This window comes from Oryx dammah, unplaced genomic scaffold (assembly GCF_014754425.2).
Source record: "Oryx dammah isolate SB20612 unplaced genomic scaffold, SCBI_Odam_1.1 HiC_scaffold_24, whole genome shotgun sequence".
Classification (NCBI taxonomy): domain Eukaryota; kingdom Metazoa; phylum Chordata; class Mammalia; order Artiodactyla; family Bovidae; genus Oryx; species Oryx dammah.
Window position 1 is genome coordinate 34,385,581 of NW_024070208.1, and position 13,583 is coordinate 34,399,163.

Below are 13,583 nucleotides of genomic sequence, written 5' to 3' on the forward strand. Positions count from 1 at the left end.
GTGCACTTAATTAGTCCTGTGAGCTTGCACTTGATATTTAATCCCTCTGAGACTCACTTTTCTCATCTGTATAATTGAAGCAACAAAATTAATTGCTGGAAATTTAAATGAGATGGTGTCCTAAAAATACTGACAAAGTGTCTGACACACAAGTACTCCATAGATATGAGTGAATTAATAACTAGTGCATTAATAAATGCTAGTGAATGTTGCTAAGTAATAATCTGTAAAGCTTTATATGAAATCTTTATGAGGGTGATAACACATGAGAGATAGCTATTTGGCCTTGAGATCAGTGTATATGTGAAAAATTTATAGTCAATAAATAAATTTATTCAAGAGAGTTATATTCTCTTTTTCCCAAGGAAAAAATCCCAGAAGGAGTTAGTGAAAACTTGCTCAAGAATTCTTAATATAATCAAATGTAATATGAAATATATATCATGTACAAACCCATATTGAATCTGTAAACTGAAATCTCACAAAATCCCACTGGGACTCTCCAGGGAGGAATAACAACCTTTAGTTAACTATTACATCAAACTTTTCACTTTTCACTGACATTCTCCAAGAAAGTATCAATTCCTTGGAAACACAAAAAGAATGTGCATATAATGTCAAAATATGTGCATAATATATATATATGCCCACCTGTATCTACACACATACACAAGTATATTTAATTCCACATTGCATAGATATATTAAATTTTTGTGAAAATTACTTTAAATGTTCTGGTAAATTATGTGTGGCAGTAATTGTGTTCAGACCGTTTAGAAACATAGAAGCAACAGCAATTGTTGGGAAATCAGAGGACTGGTCCAGTTGACTGACACATATCTCATGGAAACAAAAACTACACCGCAGAAGGAAGTGGTTATCTTGATCTTTCAAACTAACCCTGTTCTCCAGTCAGCAGTGCCTTTGTTTTAGCAGGTGTCGGAAAATATCCATGGTGAACTGGGAAGGACACAGGACTGAGACTTGGAAAACTGGCCACGTAACTTAATTAAGAAAGTCAAGTGACTTTTCCATAGTCCTAGTTTCCTCATCAGTACAATAGCTATAAAAATTCCACCCTGCTTATTTCAGGAGGACGATCTGTCCACTCCCTCATTCCCCACATGAGAACTCTGGGGAGTGAAGTGAATCCCTTAAGGTCACATAGCTGCTCAGTGAGAGAATCAGGACTAGAAATAAGTCTTTTGAAGTCTTGGAGTTTCTGCAGTAACAAAGCTGCCATTGAAGCATCAGATAGGAAAGGGCTTTGAAGAATGTAATGTAAGGGTTTTCTTCAGTGGAAATCTTACCGATTTAAATCACAGTCAAAATCAACATAAAGCAATCAGTTCAGAGACGACTTTTAAGACTGTACCTGTACATTTAGCAATAGGCATCCTTCTTTTAAAATCAAATACAATCTGCTTCTTTTCTCAACCAAGACACAAGATGTAAACAATTCCCTGAATTAATTCAGACCCTGAAGTGGATTTTCAATGACTTGACTTGCCCAAGCAAGCTCTCTACAAAGCCTAAATTAATCAGATAATTGCCAATTCTCCCTTTTGTTTTCTGTTGAAAAAGTGTGTGTTTGTAAGAATGAGCCTAGTAGCAGAATAATAGTTATTAAAAAAAATTTTAAGTCCCAAATCTGAACTAAGTGACCGAGTTCTTAAGCACACTATTTCTTTAGACATCTTCTCCAGTCATTATTTTAAAAGTTTAATTTTCTTTACCCTAATGTGAACATTATTGCTGTGCTGTGATGTAAAGAGGACTTTTTCAGCAAACAAATGGAAAAAAAAAATCAACCTAAGCTGATCATTCAGGATTTTGTGAACATGCTTTGTCATATTGTCAGTAAAACAAAAATTTAAATGCCTCTCTTGGCATGACTAAAAACAGGAGTTAAATCTTTTAAATTCTTACTGATACATCTTAAAAGTAAAGTCAGTTTGGTATGGTTTTAAATAATCTCCACTTAACAGCTATCAGTTTTAAAATTAAGTAAACAATGCTAATTATGCTCCTTCAAATATCAAGAGGAAAATTTAGAAAGTAATTTAATTAATTGGCTCTGAAAAATTAATTACACATGAAATGAGGCTCATTAGGCCCTTCCAGTCTCATCAGAATTTCTGACTAAAAAATAACTGATCTCACCACTTATACTTGCTTTGTGGTTCGGCTGGCATTAAATAGACTACTGTGATGATACCTACTCTACCCAAGTAAAACTAAGACCAAAACATTAAAATGAGCTAATATGAACATGGTGCTCTTACATTTCCACTGTGCACGCGTGATCATTGAATTGACAACTTGCAAATTCAGTACAGCCATATACTTTGGTTTTGCCATACTGAGCGTAAACTAAAGGGAAAATGGGGCTAAAAACTGTGTAACATCGTAACTGTTGATCATCCAGTTTTCATAAACAGTTGGCAAATTTTAACTCACAACAGCTGTCACTGCATGAAAAGTACATGTCAGTTTAGGAATATTAACCTCCGGGATGTGTCTGCACTTGAGGCTTGTGCAAAGGTTCCAGAAGATCACCAGAGGATTTCTTTTTAAACCAAACTCAGCACAACTTAACCCTCCCTGTCTGACAATTCTTAAGTTTTACCCAGACAAGGGCTTTAACCGTACTTGAATGGCTCTCCAGTGCTTCCTTGGAGGGGACATACTGCCTAAGGAAATGTATTTCTTAGGCCGGCATCTTGGAGGTGAGAGAATAAATAAAGAAACAGTATTACCAGAGATGCAGTGCTCTTTTCTATGAGAAAACAGGAAAGCATTGGCATCCATGGAGTCCCTCCGCCTGTTTACTGAGTAAAGCAACTTGTAAATACTTAGAGAAATACAGCCTGCAGACCTCGGGCTCTGCAGCGGCGGGGGAGATGGCTCAAGTTAGCTCCCTCCCCTTCGGTCCTGTTGGAACAACTCATTTCCAAGTAAAATGTGCGCGGCAGATTGCAAACCCTTTGTACAAACTACCAAACCGACCCCGGAGTGTCGGATTTCCTTTCATCCACACACACACAGAGTACTCAAGGACAGAAATGCTCGTGGAGCCCTAGACTAAAACCCCCTTTTCTGAGAACACGCAGGAAAAGTGCACCGAAAGCCACAACAAACAGAAATTGCTGTACCTTCAACGTGCTGAAGTCTTTCCAAGGACTCACCACCCTTTTCGGCAACTGAGTTTCTCCTTGGCAGCCCTTCTGCGCCCAACTCTTGTACCTTCCCAAAAATGTATGTCGGCACAAGCCCAGACGAAACCTCCAACCCGGGAAAAGAAAATGAAGCCTGCAGATCAAAGGCAGACGAGCAGGGAGATGAAATGCCCGTAATCTGATCGGTGATCAGTTGCCGCACATCAAAGGCAGGCCAAGTGGCTGTGTGTGTGTGTGTGTGTGTGTGTGTGTGTGCGTGCGTGCGTGTGTGTGTGTGTGTGTATGTGCGCGCGCGCGCGCAGGGCTCTAGGAACGCTCCTTTCAAGCAGGTAGCCGCCCCCGCGCCTCCCCGCCCTCGGATTCTTTTGTTTGACCCGGATCCCGTCGTTCTCCTCTTCCCTGGCACCCAGGAGGCCCCCGCGGTGCCCCCCAGCCCGGGCTGAGTCTGGGCCCGCGGCGCTCGGGCCCCCGCGCTGCGCCCGGGCTGCGCGCTGGGAGCCTCGCCTGGTGCCAGCCGGCCGCGCCGGGGCCCTTTCATCTCGGAGCCGCGGGTCCCATGACCTCACCGTCTCCTGGCAGGACGGCCGCTCGCGGGGAGCGCGCCCGGGGGCAGGGCAGCCGCCTCGGATCGCGCCGCTCGCCCGCGGCCCCGGCGGCAACGCATGGCCGCTGCTGCGGGGCCACGCCGTGGGGAGCGGACCCCCGAGCCGTCCTGGCTGCCAGAGACACAGCCTTTATCTGCCCGCGGTGCGTCCGGCAGAGCCGGCGTCCAGTCTCCAGTATGGTTCCGAGAAGCAGTGGGGACCCCGAGGGAGAGGGTGACCTCTCTCTTCAAAGGCTGTTCCGGCGTTCCCTGTGACCAGTCCTTACGGGTTTTGAGTAACCTGTCTTTTCCTTGAAACTTAAATTATTAGACGTTGCCAATATTAATCACCGGCGCTTTAATCAAAGACATTAACGAGCAGATAACTAAGTTACCCAGTATTTTGATATCTCTCACCCTCTCACTTAAGCCACTGGGCCTGACACAGTCTTGATCTTAGTTTAGGATTCAGAAAATTAGATTTCAAAACTACGTGTACTTCTTAGATAGGTGTAATTCATTAACACCTATTGAGTATTTAGAATTCACAAAAGAAGGACTTTCCTGTTGGTCAAGCGGTTCCCAGTGCAGGGCACCTGGTTTGATCCCTGATGGGGGAACTAGATCCCACATAACTAAGGCATGGCCCAGTCAATTAAATAAATATAATAAATAAATATTAAAAAATACAATTCACAAAAATAAAGAAGGCTGTGTTCCTTGCCTTTTAGGGCCATTTCTCCTAAACCCATAGTTTGGACTCCTAACTCACTAAAAGTCATCACATTTAGTCTACTTATTCATATTTTAACCTGAAACTTATTACATATTATTTAGAATTGTCTGACTATCCTTCCTGAACAACAGCAGATTCAATATGTTTATTTTTAGTATTTATCAAAATAGAAAATAATTTCAAGATTTCATCTTACAACCCAGGATACAGTGCATTTCTGAATTCCAGGCCACTCTTCTCTGGCCTGAAGGACATTTTTCTGTTTTCTAATGGCAACTTGCCAACCTTTAGAAGTCAGTTGAAAATATTTTTGTAAAACTTAGAAGACAATGGAATTTAATTTATATAAGTTATATACTCCTCTTCCTAATAAATTTCATCTAATTCTTTCCTCATGTGATTTTTGAAAATGTGGTTTATGGTATGTTTATTTCCAGATGTCTGAGATTCTCAAATTTTGATAGCAAAATTTTTGGTTTCCACAGTTGAATTCAGTATTTAACATTTAAGTAATCATTTCCCCCAGCATTTCTTTTACAATTTTCTTCCCCCACAAGTCATTTCTCAAAGATGCTTAGAGCTCAGATAGTATATGATCAAGGTATGATTTCCTATGACTTCTCAAAAGCACACCAGGAAAACTCCTGTGATGCTTGGACTCCACCTAACATTACCTGGGCTCCACAAAATACACAGAGAATACCAAAAAAGACAAAATACTTCCCAGTGGCCATGTGTTCATTTCTTCTCTGAGTTAACCCAGCCTTGCCCCTAGTGTGAAATCCATATTCCACCAAGCACCGCTCAGAAGTTATGTTTCCTGATGCACCAACATAGTAATTTATAAGCCCTAGATGTGAAGGAGACACAGGTTCAATCAGGAAGATCCCCCTGAGGAGGAAATGGCAACCCACTCCAGTATTCTTGCCTGGGAAATTCCATGGACAGAGGAGCCTGGAGGGCTACAGTCCTCGGGGTTGCAAAGAGTCGGACACGACTGAGCAACTACATAGACACACACAGATGCTCTGTGAGGCTTTTCGGATAAACAAGTAAAATCCTAATGTATTGATAGAATTCAACACCAATGGTAATTAGGTGAGGGGTCGAGTCGGGATTCTGACACTTCCAATGGATCCTGCATTTGAAAGCAAGGACTTCAGTCAAAACCACTCAAGTGATCCTCCGTTTACACGAACCTCACCAAGGAAGATCTGTAGTTCAGAGTACGTCTAGAAATGTGACGATGATGACGCAATGATCTGCGCATGCGCAGTTGTGTCTGATTCTTTGCAACTCCATGGACTGTAACCCACCAGGCTCCTCTGTCCATGGGATTCTCCAGGCAAGAATACTGGAGTGAGTTGCCATGCCCTCCTCCAGGAGATCTTCCCGACCCAGGGACCGAACCCAGGTCTCCCATGTTGCAGGTGGATTCTTTACCATTGAACCACCAGGGAAGCCTAGCAATGTGATATCATCTCCAAATGAGGAGTTTATTCACCCAGTGGCTGAGAATTATTTTGAGTTGTTTCTCTTGTGGCCGAGAGCCCTCAACATGTGAGACGACAGGAAGTGAGGTTAGGACCACCTACGTCAACAGGAGAAGAGTGTGGCTGAAGGCTGCCTGGAACGAGGCTTGACCTCCTGACCCAACCCACCAGGGCTGTGCCCACGGAGGCTCCTGCAGTATTGAGACGTGGCCACGCCGTGGTTGCTTCTGCAGGGCTCCAGGAAGGGGACCCCCTGCACAGCTTTCCTCTCTCTCCTCTGGGAATCTTAGATTTGAGAAATTAAGTCATATGTTATGACAATAAGAAATATGTCAGCCCCCGCTCTGTTATGATCCGGTTGAACAATACTGAGTTGAAGTTTTATTTCTGATCCCTAGAGCCACGTCCTGTGTAGACGGCATATCTCCTTCTCCTCCCCACGTCCTGACTCTACCACCTGGCTGTGTCATGGGGCTGGACCAGTATTGATACATTAGTATTATTATTTGAGATTTATTTATTTGTTGGCTGTGGTGGGTCTTCATCGCTGCACATGGGCTTTCTCTAGTTGCAGCGAGTGGGGGCTACTCTGTGTTGCTGTGTGTGGGTTTTCTCACTGTGGTGGCTTCTGCGGTTGCAGAGCACAGGCTCTGGGAGTGTGGACTTCAGTAGTGGCACCGCATGGGCTCAGTAGTCGTGGCACACGGGCTCAGCTGCTCTGTGGCACGTGGGATCTTCCCGGAGCAGGGATTGAACCAGTGTCCCCCGCATTGCAAGGCAGATTCTCAACCACTGGACCACTAGGGAAGACCTGAAGTCCCCACCTCACACTAAAGGTCACTCATTGTGTTGTACAGCTCTTACAGATTTTAACAAATGCATAGTATCCTGTTTCAGACGGAATAGTTTCACTGCCATTGCAGAATTGTCCAAAAGAGTTGTATAGATTTTGACAAATGCAATGTCCTGTGTCATACGTAGAATTCTGATTGAGAGTCCACTGAACCTTTAGATCACACTGGGAAAAGCTGACATCTTAAGAGTGGATCTCCCTATTCAAGGACTTGGCATACCTCTCCATTCATTTAGATCTTCTTTGAATTCTTTAATCAGTTTTGTACCTTTCCTTGTATATATAATACATTTGAAATATTTTATATCTAAATATTTTAGTTTGGGGGGGGTAGGTTGTTAAGATAAATGACATTGTGTTTATAATTTCAAGGTTCAATTGTTCAGTGGTTGTATATAGGAATGCAGTTGACTTTTGTGTATTATATCCTGCAACCTTGCTCTTATCACTTATTTGTTCCAGGAATTTTTCCATCATTTATTTGGGTCAGTTCTTTGGGATTGTCTATAAATAATCATGACATCTGTGGACAGAAAAAAAATTTAATTTCTTCCTTCTCAATCTGTTGACTCAGAAATTGTAAATGTGTATTGCAAGCTCACATGTACTGCGTGTGTGCATGCTAAGTCACTTAAATCATGTCCGACTCTTTGCAACCCCATGGACTGTAGCCCTCAAGGCTCTTCTATCCATGGCATTCTCCAGGCAAGAACACTGGAGTGGGTAGCCATTTCCTTCTCCAGTGGATCTCCCCAACCCAGGTATCAAGCCCAGTCTCCTGCATTGGCAGGCGGATTCTTTATCACTAACGCCACCTGGAAAATTTCCTTTTCTCTGAAGAATTTTTTGATGATTTTTTGCTTTTCCTTTCAACATTTTAAATATTTCACTCCACTCTCCTTTTGCTTTCATAGTTTCTTATTAAGAATCTGATGCAATTCTTCTCCTTGTTTCTTGATAAGGAAAGTGTTTTTGCTTTGATTTTTGTTTTTAGATGTCTTTCAAGAGTTTGTCTTTTGTTTTCTGTGGTTTAAATAGGATATGCCTATGTGTAGATTTTTTTGTGTTTATCCTGACTGGTAGATTCTGAGTTTCCTGGATCTATGGTTTGGTATTTGTCATGAATTTTGGACAATTCTCAGTGGTTATTATTTATTTAAAATATTTCTCCTGTTCCTTTCTTTCTTTCTTCTGCTGACATTCTCATCACTAGTGAGTTATGCCTTTTGTAATTATCCCACAAGATTTTCTTCATTTTTTTCTTTGCATTTTCACTTGGCAGTTTCTACTGATATTTCTTCAAGTCCATTGATTGTTTCCTTCACTGTGTCCTGTGTATTGATGAGCCTACTGAAGGCATTCTTCATTTTGGTTACAAAGTTTTTGATTTCTAGCATTTCTGTTTTATTTTTAAATTTATTTTTAAGACATTTATTTGTTTGGCTTTCTTGGGGTCTTAGTTGCAGCAGATGGAGTCTTCACTGCATCATGTGGGACCTTTTGTTGCAGGGCATGGACTCTCTAGTTCTGGTGTGCAGCTTTCAGTCGTTGTGGCCCATGGGCTTAGTTGCTCTGCAGCATGTGGAATCCTAGTTCCCCAACCAGGGATTGAACCACATTCCCCGCATTGCAAGATGGATTCTTAACCACTGGACCACCAGGAAAGTCCCTTTCTCTTTTAGAGTTTCCATCTCTCTGGTTACATCTGTTCTTATCTCCTTTTTCCATCAGAGTCCTTAATATATTAATCACGTGTTAAGTCACTTCAGTCGTGTACAACTCTTTGCTACCCTATGGACTGTAGCCCACCAGGCTTCTCTGTCCATGGAATTCTCTAGGCAAGAATACTGGAGTGGGTTGTTGTGCCCTTCTCCAGGGGTCTTCCCAATCCATTGATCGAACCCATGTCTCTTACATCTCCAGCATTGGCAGGTGAGATCTTTACCAGTAGCACCACCTGGGAAGCCCATATTAATCACAGTTAGTTTAAATTTCCTATGTGATAATTCTTGGAGAAGGCGATGGCACCCCACTCCAGTACTCTTGCCTGGAGAATCCCATGGAAGGAGGAGCCTGGTAGGCTGCAGCCCATGGGGTTGCGAAGAGTCGGACACGACTGAGCAACTTCACTTTCATGAATTGGAGAAGGAAATGGCAACCCATGCCAGTGTTCTTGCCTGGAGAATCCCAGGGATGGGGGAGCCTGGTGGGCTGCCGTCTATGGGGTCGCACAGAGTCGGACACGGCTGAAGCGACTCAGCAGCAGCAGCAGGAGCAGCATGTAATAATTCTAAAAACTGCATCATGTCTGAGTCTAGTTCTGAAGCTTGCTCTGTCTCTTGAGACTGTGCATTTTCTTGCGTTTTGACAGCCCTTATGATCTTTTGTTGAAAGCTGGACATGATACATGCGGAAATTAGATTGCTAATGGAATGTTGAGAACATACAGAAAGATTCAGTAAGGAATGTCTTCGGAATAATACCACAGAGAGAGAGAGGTTTTCGCTTCATCAGGAAGTATGATTTTAGATAAAGAAAAGTAAAAGTCTACTTTAAGAAAGGCTGATCTAAAGCCAAACTATTTAATGAAATTGAAAAAGCACCTAGCATAATGTTGGTGGCATAAAACACACAGAATAATGATAATCGCTGTATAAAATCAGGAAAAGATAGGATTTATTCTTGAAAAGAAGTGTAATAGAGTAGTTCTGCAAAATAAAACTGAATTGCAAAGTAAAATGATAGAGTAAATGGATAGCCATTCGTGCTTACACACTTTTTCTTGCCTTCCTACATTACTAGGGTTTCCGTTAGGGTGTCGAATTGGAGCGGGGAGAGAAGACATCCTTGCTTTTGTCCTAGTATCAAGGAGAAACCATCCATCTTTCAGCAATAAGTTCAATGGCAGCTGTCAGGATTTTTGTCCTGGCTTTTGTTTCCCATCAGGTTGAGGAAAGCCTCCTCTATCCTTAATTTTCTAATGTATTTTTACATCATAAATGGATGGCTACTTTTGTGACACACTTTCTGTGTATCTGTTGAGATGACTGCATGGTTTTTCTTCAGTTTGTATGGTGAATTACACTGATTGATTTTTAAATGTTGGGTGAGGTCAGTCTTACATTTGAGCTTTTTAATATTTTGCTGGATTCAGGTTTTATTTTTTTTTTGCATTTATGTTCATGAAAGACAGTGATTGCTCATTTTCTTTTCTTATAATGTCTTTGTTTGGTAATGCCAGCCTCATAAAATGGGTTGGAAAGTGTTTCATCCTCTTCCATTTTTTATGAAAGTTTGTGTAAAATTGCTATTCTTTATTCCCTAGATATAAAATGAAAGTCCCTCAGCTATGTCCGACTCTTTGCGACCCCATGGCCTATACAATCCATGGAATTCTCCAGGCCAGAATACTCGAGTGGGTAGCCTTTCGCTTCTCCAGGGGATCTTCCCAACCCAGGGATCGAACCCAGATCTCCCGCATTGCAGGCAGATTCTTGACCAGCTGAGCCACAAGGGAAGCCCAAGAATACTGGAGTGGGTAGCTTATCCCTTCTCCAGCAGATCTTCCCAACACAGGAATCAAACCAGGGTCTCTTGCATTGCAGGTGGATTCTTTACCAACTGAGCCATTAGGGAAGCCCAGATATAAACTTACCTTCTCATAAAGCATACACTATGCAGTTGCTATTTTAACTTGTGAAAAATGACTACATTGTAGATCTCTCCTAACTTTGTTTAAGATCATAGCCTATAGGTTGTATGAGCCTCAGAGCTTGGTCTCTATTTTCCAGCTTCATAGATCACTGTGTGCGTGTGCATTCTTAGTTGCCAAGTGGTGTCCGACTCCTTGTGACCCCATGATCTGTAGCCTGCCAGACTCTGTCCATGGGATTTTTCAGGCAAGAATACTGGCGTGGGTTGCCATTTCCTTTTCCTGGGGGTCTTCCTGACCCAGGGATCGAACCTATACAAGTAAGAGATGCATACATTGTTGGAAGAAGATATAAGGAATTTTTCAAAAAAGAAACTGTTCTAGTCAACTTTTCACCTTCTAATGTGTTAACTGGAGCCACATTGCTTAAGTGAATGGCTGCTCATGCCAGGGTGTGCTGGCTTGAATTCCAGTATTTCCACATGAAATTCTGAGAGTCAATAAGTCACTTTAAACTTCAGATTCCTTATCTTTAAAACGTGGGGCAATAGAACTCCCTAGAGTCTTTGTCCACCTTAGAATAGTACTGGCATGTAGTAAGTATGGAGCACATCTTAAGTCCCAGCTATTTAATGTGTTGCCAAAAAAGAGTCATTTCTGACAGTATCAGATGAAAAAAAAATTGTCTTTGGAAGAGAAAAGCACACTGTATTCTGCTTTTTCTAAGCATTTCTCATGTTGAAGTCAAAAGATATTTTTGCATTTTGGCAAACAACATGTTTTATAGCTTTGAATAGGGACAACTTGGATTTTTTAAAATTGCCACTGTGGTATTTTCATACTGTTCATGGGGTTATCATGGCAAGAATACTGGAGTGGCTTGCCATTCCTTAGCTCCAATACTTTGGCTACTTCATGTGAAGAGCCGATTCATTGGAAAAAAAATCCTGATGCTGGGAAAGATTGAGGATAGGAGGAGAAGGGGGAGACAGAGGATGAGATGGCTAATAGCATCACTGACTCAATGGACATGAATTTGAGCAAACTCAGGTATAGTGGAGGACAGAGGAGCCTGGCTTGCTGCAGTCCATCGGGTCATAAGGAGTCGGACACAACTTTTATCGACTGAACAACTGTGATATTTTAGTATCATACCTTCAAAAAGTCCAAAGCGTATTATGACAGTTTTCAGGGGGGGATACTTCATTCATGTTAGAGGTTAAGGATTCACCACTCTAAATGAATGCATAAGATTAACAAGGTTCTCTCGAAATAAGAAGTGAAAGTATATATATTGTGTATAAATTTCAGTCAATTAAAGGGATTTTCACACACTGCAACAGCTAGACAGTGAGTGAGTCCTCCCTATTGGAGGGACAGAATGCCCACCATCAGCGAAGGATGTCTAGTCCTTCACCAGTCAAGGGTATGGTGGAGGGCAAGAGTCACAACGGAGACAAGAAGGAATCCTGGGAACACAGTAGAGGTGGTCTGTGTTCTGCGGGTTGGGGGCAGCTTTGCGTTGTAAGTCTGCAATCTTGGAGTGGTACAGGCTTCCTAGAGAGAGGGCGCAAGCCTGGAGATGCTAGAAGTCACAGAACTCCATGTGCTAAGACTGAGGGTATGGTCTGGAGGGATGCACATGGCATGATGAATAGCAAAGACCTCAGCCAGTGAAAGATGCAGGAAATCCAACTGCTAAAAGGTCAGAAGTGAAGGACCCCGGGGCCCAATATACCCGGAACACCACCAGGACAAGAGTCTGTGATCAGAGGCAGAAAAGTGTCCAGTGCTCCTCAGAGGCCTTAGTCATCTGACAGCTCCTCCGGGGTCAGAGGCTGAGGGCCCGGTGGAACTTTCCGTCTCCATGTGCGTTCTGCAGAGCTATTAGCAGCATCTCCCGGTTAACCACCTCCCTTCAGCCTTGTCCTCTGCTAGGTTCATCATCAGTTCCCTCAGTACACGGGCCAGGAGACCAAGGGGCTGGAAGGATATATCAGCTTTCCACAGTCCCATGGCTAAAATCAGTCTCAGGAGTGTATAGCTCCAATGCTGTGTTCTTTTACAAGATCACAGTATTTCACTATTTTTCTGTTCATCAAATGTCTTTCTAAAACCCTGCTTAAGTTTTCACAAGTAGGGAGTCCTGCCAACCTAAGTGTTAATAGCCTCTGTAAATTACTGGGGCTTCTTGGACTATAGAAATCCCCACAGGAGGCTTATGTGTCCTCCTGTTAAAAATGTTAAATTTCAAGCACAGTTTTTTTTTCCTGATTACAAAAACTATATATTTGGTTTAAAAAACTGGATAAGTACACAAAAGCAAAGTAAAAAGATATTATCCATTTCATCCATAATCCTGATTTAATCTTCTTTATAAAAATTATATGGATTTAAATGATTAAAGCAAGAAGCTTTTCATTACTGGCAAACCCTGAAAGGAGAAGGCATCTAGCAAGCAGGTTTCTGATGAGGTTGTTCTTCCTCTCCTGTTTGTTTAACCTTCTGGTCAGGATCTGAAGTGCTACTTCAGTGTGATATTTAATACAGGAAATCCTGGGCCCTGCTTTATCTCATAATCACATCTACGAGCAAAGCTTTAGGGAACAAATGTCTCTGACAATCAGTCCCTTCATTGGGAACGTCTCTGACACTGGAGGGGGGTGGATTGCAGAACAAGACACTGTCCTCAAACGAGGTTCCTGAGAAAAAGGTCTCTTGTGCTGGAATTCGAATAGAAATTGCACCATTTCCTCTTGAAAGGTCTAGCAGGAAAAGAGAAACATGACTCAGAGATCAGAACATCAGTATAGGAATCTATAATAAAGATTCAGAGGACACAGAGTGTGTCCAGTGGAAAGGAACTCCTTCCTCTCCTTCCTTCTTTCGATGCTAATCCCATTACACAGGCTGACTCTGCCAGCCCTGCAGTGGGAGCCCTTCCAAGTGTGCGTCTGTGCAGGTTCACACACTGCACACATACAGCACGCACACACACCACGTGCAACACCACACCATGCCTACACCACACGCACTGCATGCAGACATCTGCCATGCTGTGCACACACCACACAGTGTACACACCAC

General features: G+C 42.5%; 1 protein-coding gene across 1 annotated transcript in view; it reads right to left on the minus strand.

Moving 5' to 3' along the window:
• TNFRSF19 (TNF receptor superfamily member 19) overlaps positions 1-3,594 on the minus strand; it is an 89,306-nt gene extending 85,712 nt beyond the window's left edge. The window contains exon 1 of the mRNA XM_040266785.1: positions 3,156-3,594. The gene's annotated coding sequence lies outside the window, so the exon portion shown is untranslated. The remainder of the gene's footprint in view (positions 1-3,155) is intronic.
• Positions 3,595-13,583: the final 9,989 nt, after the last annotated feature.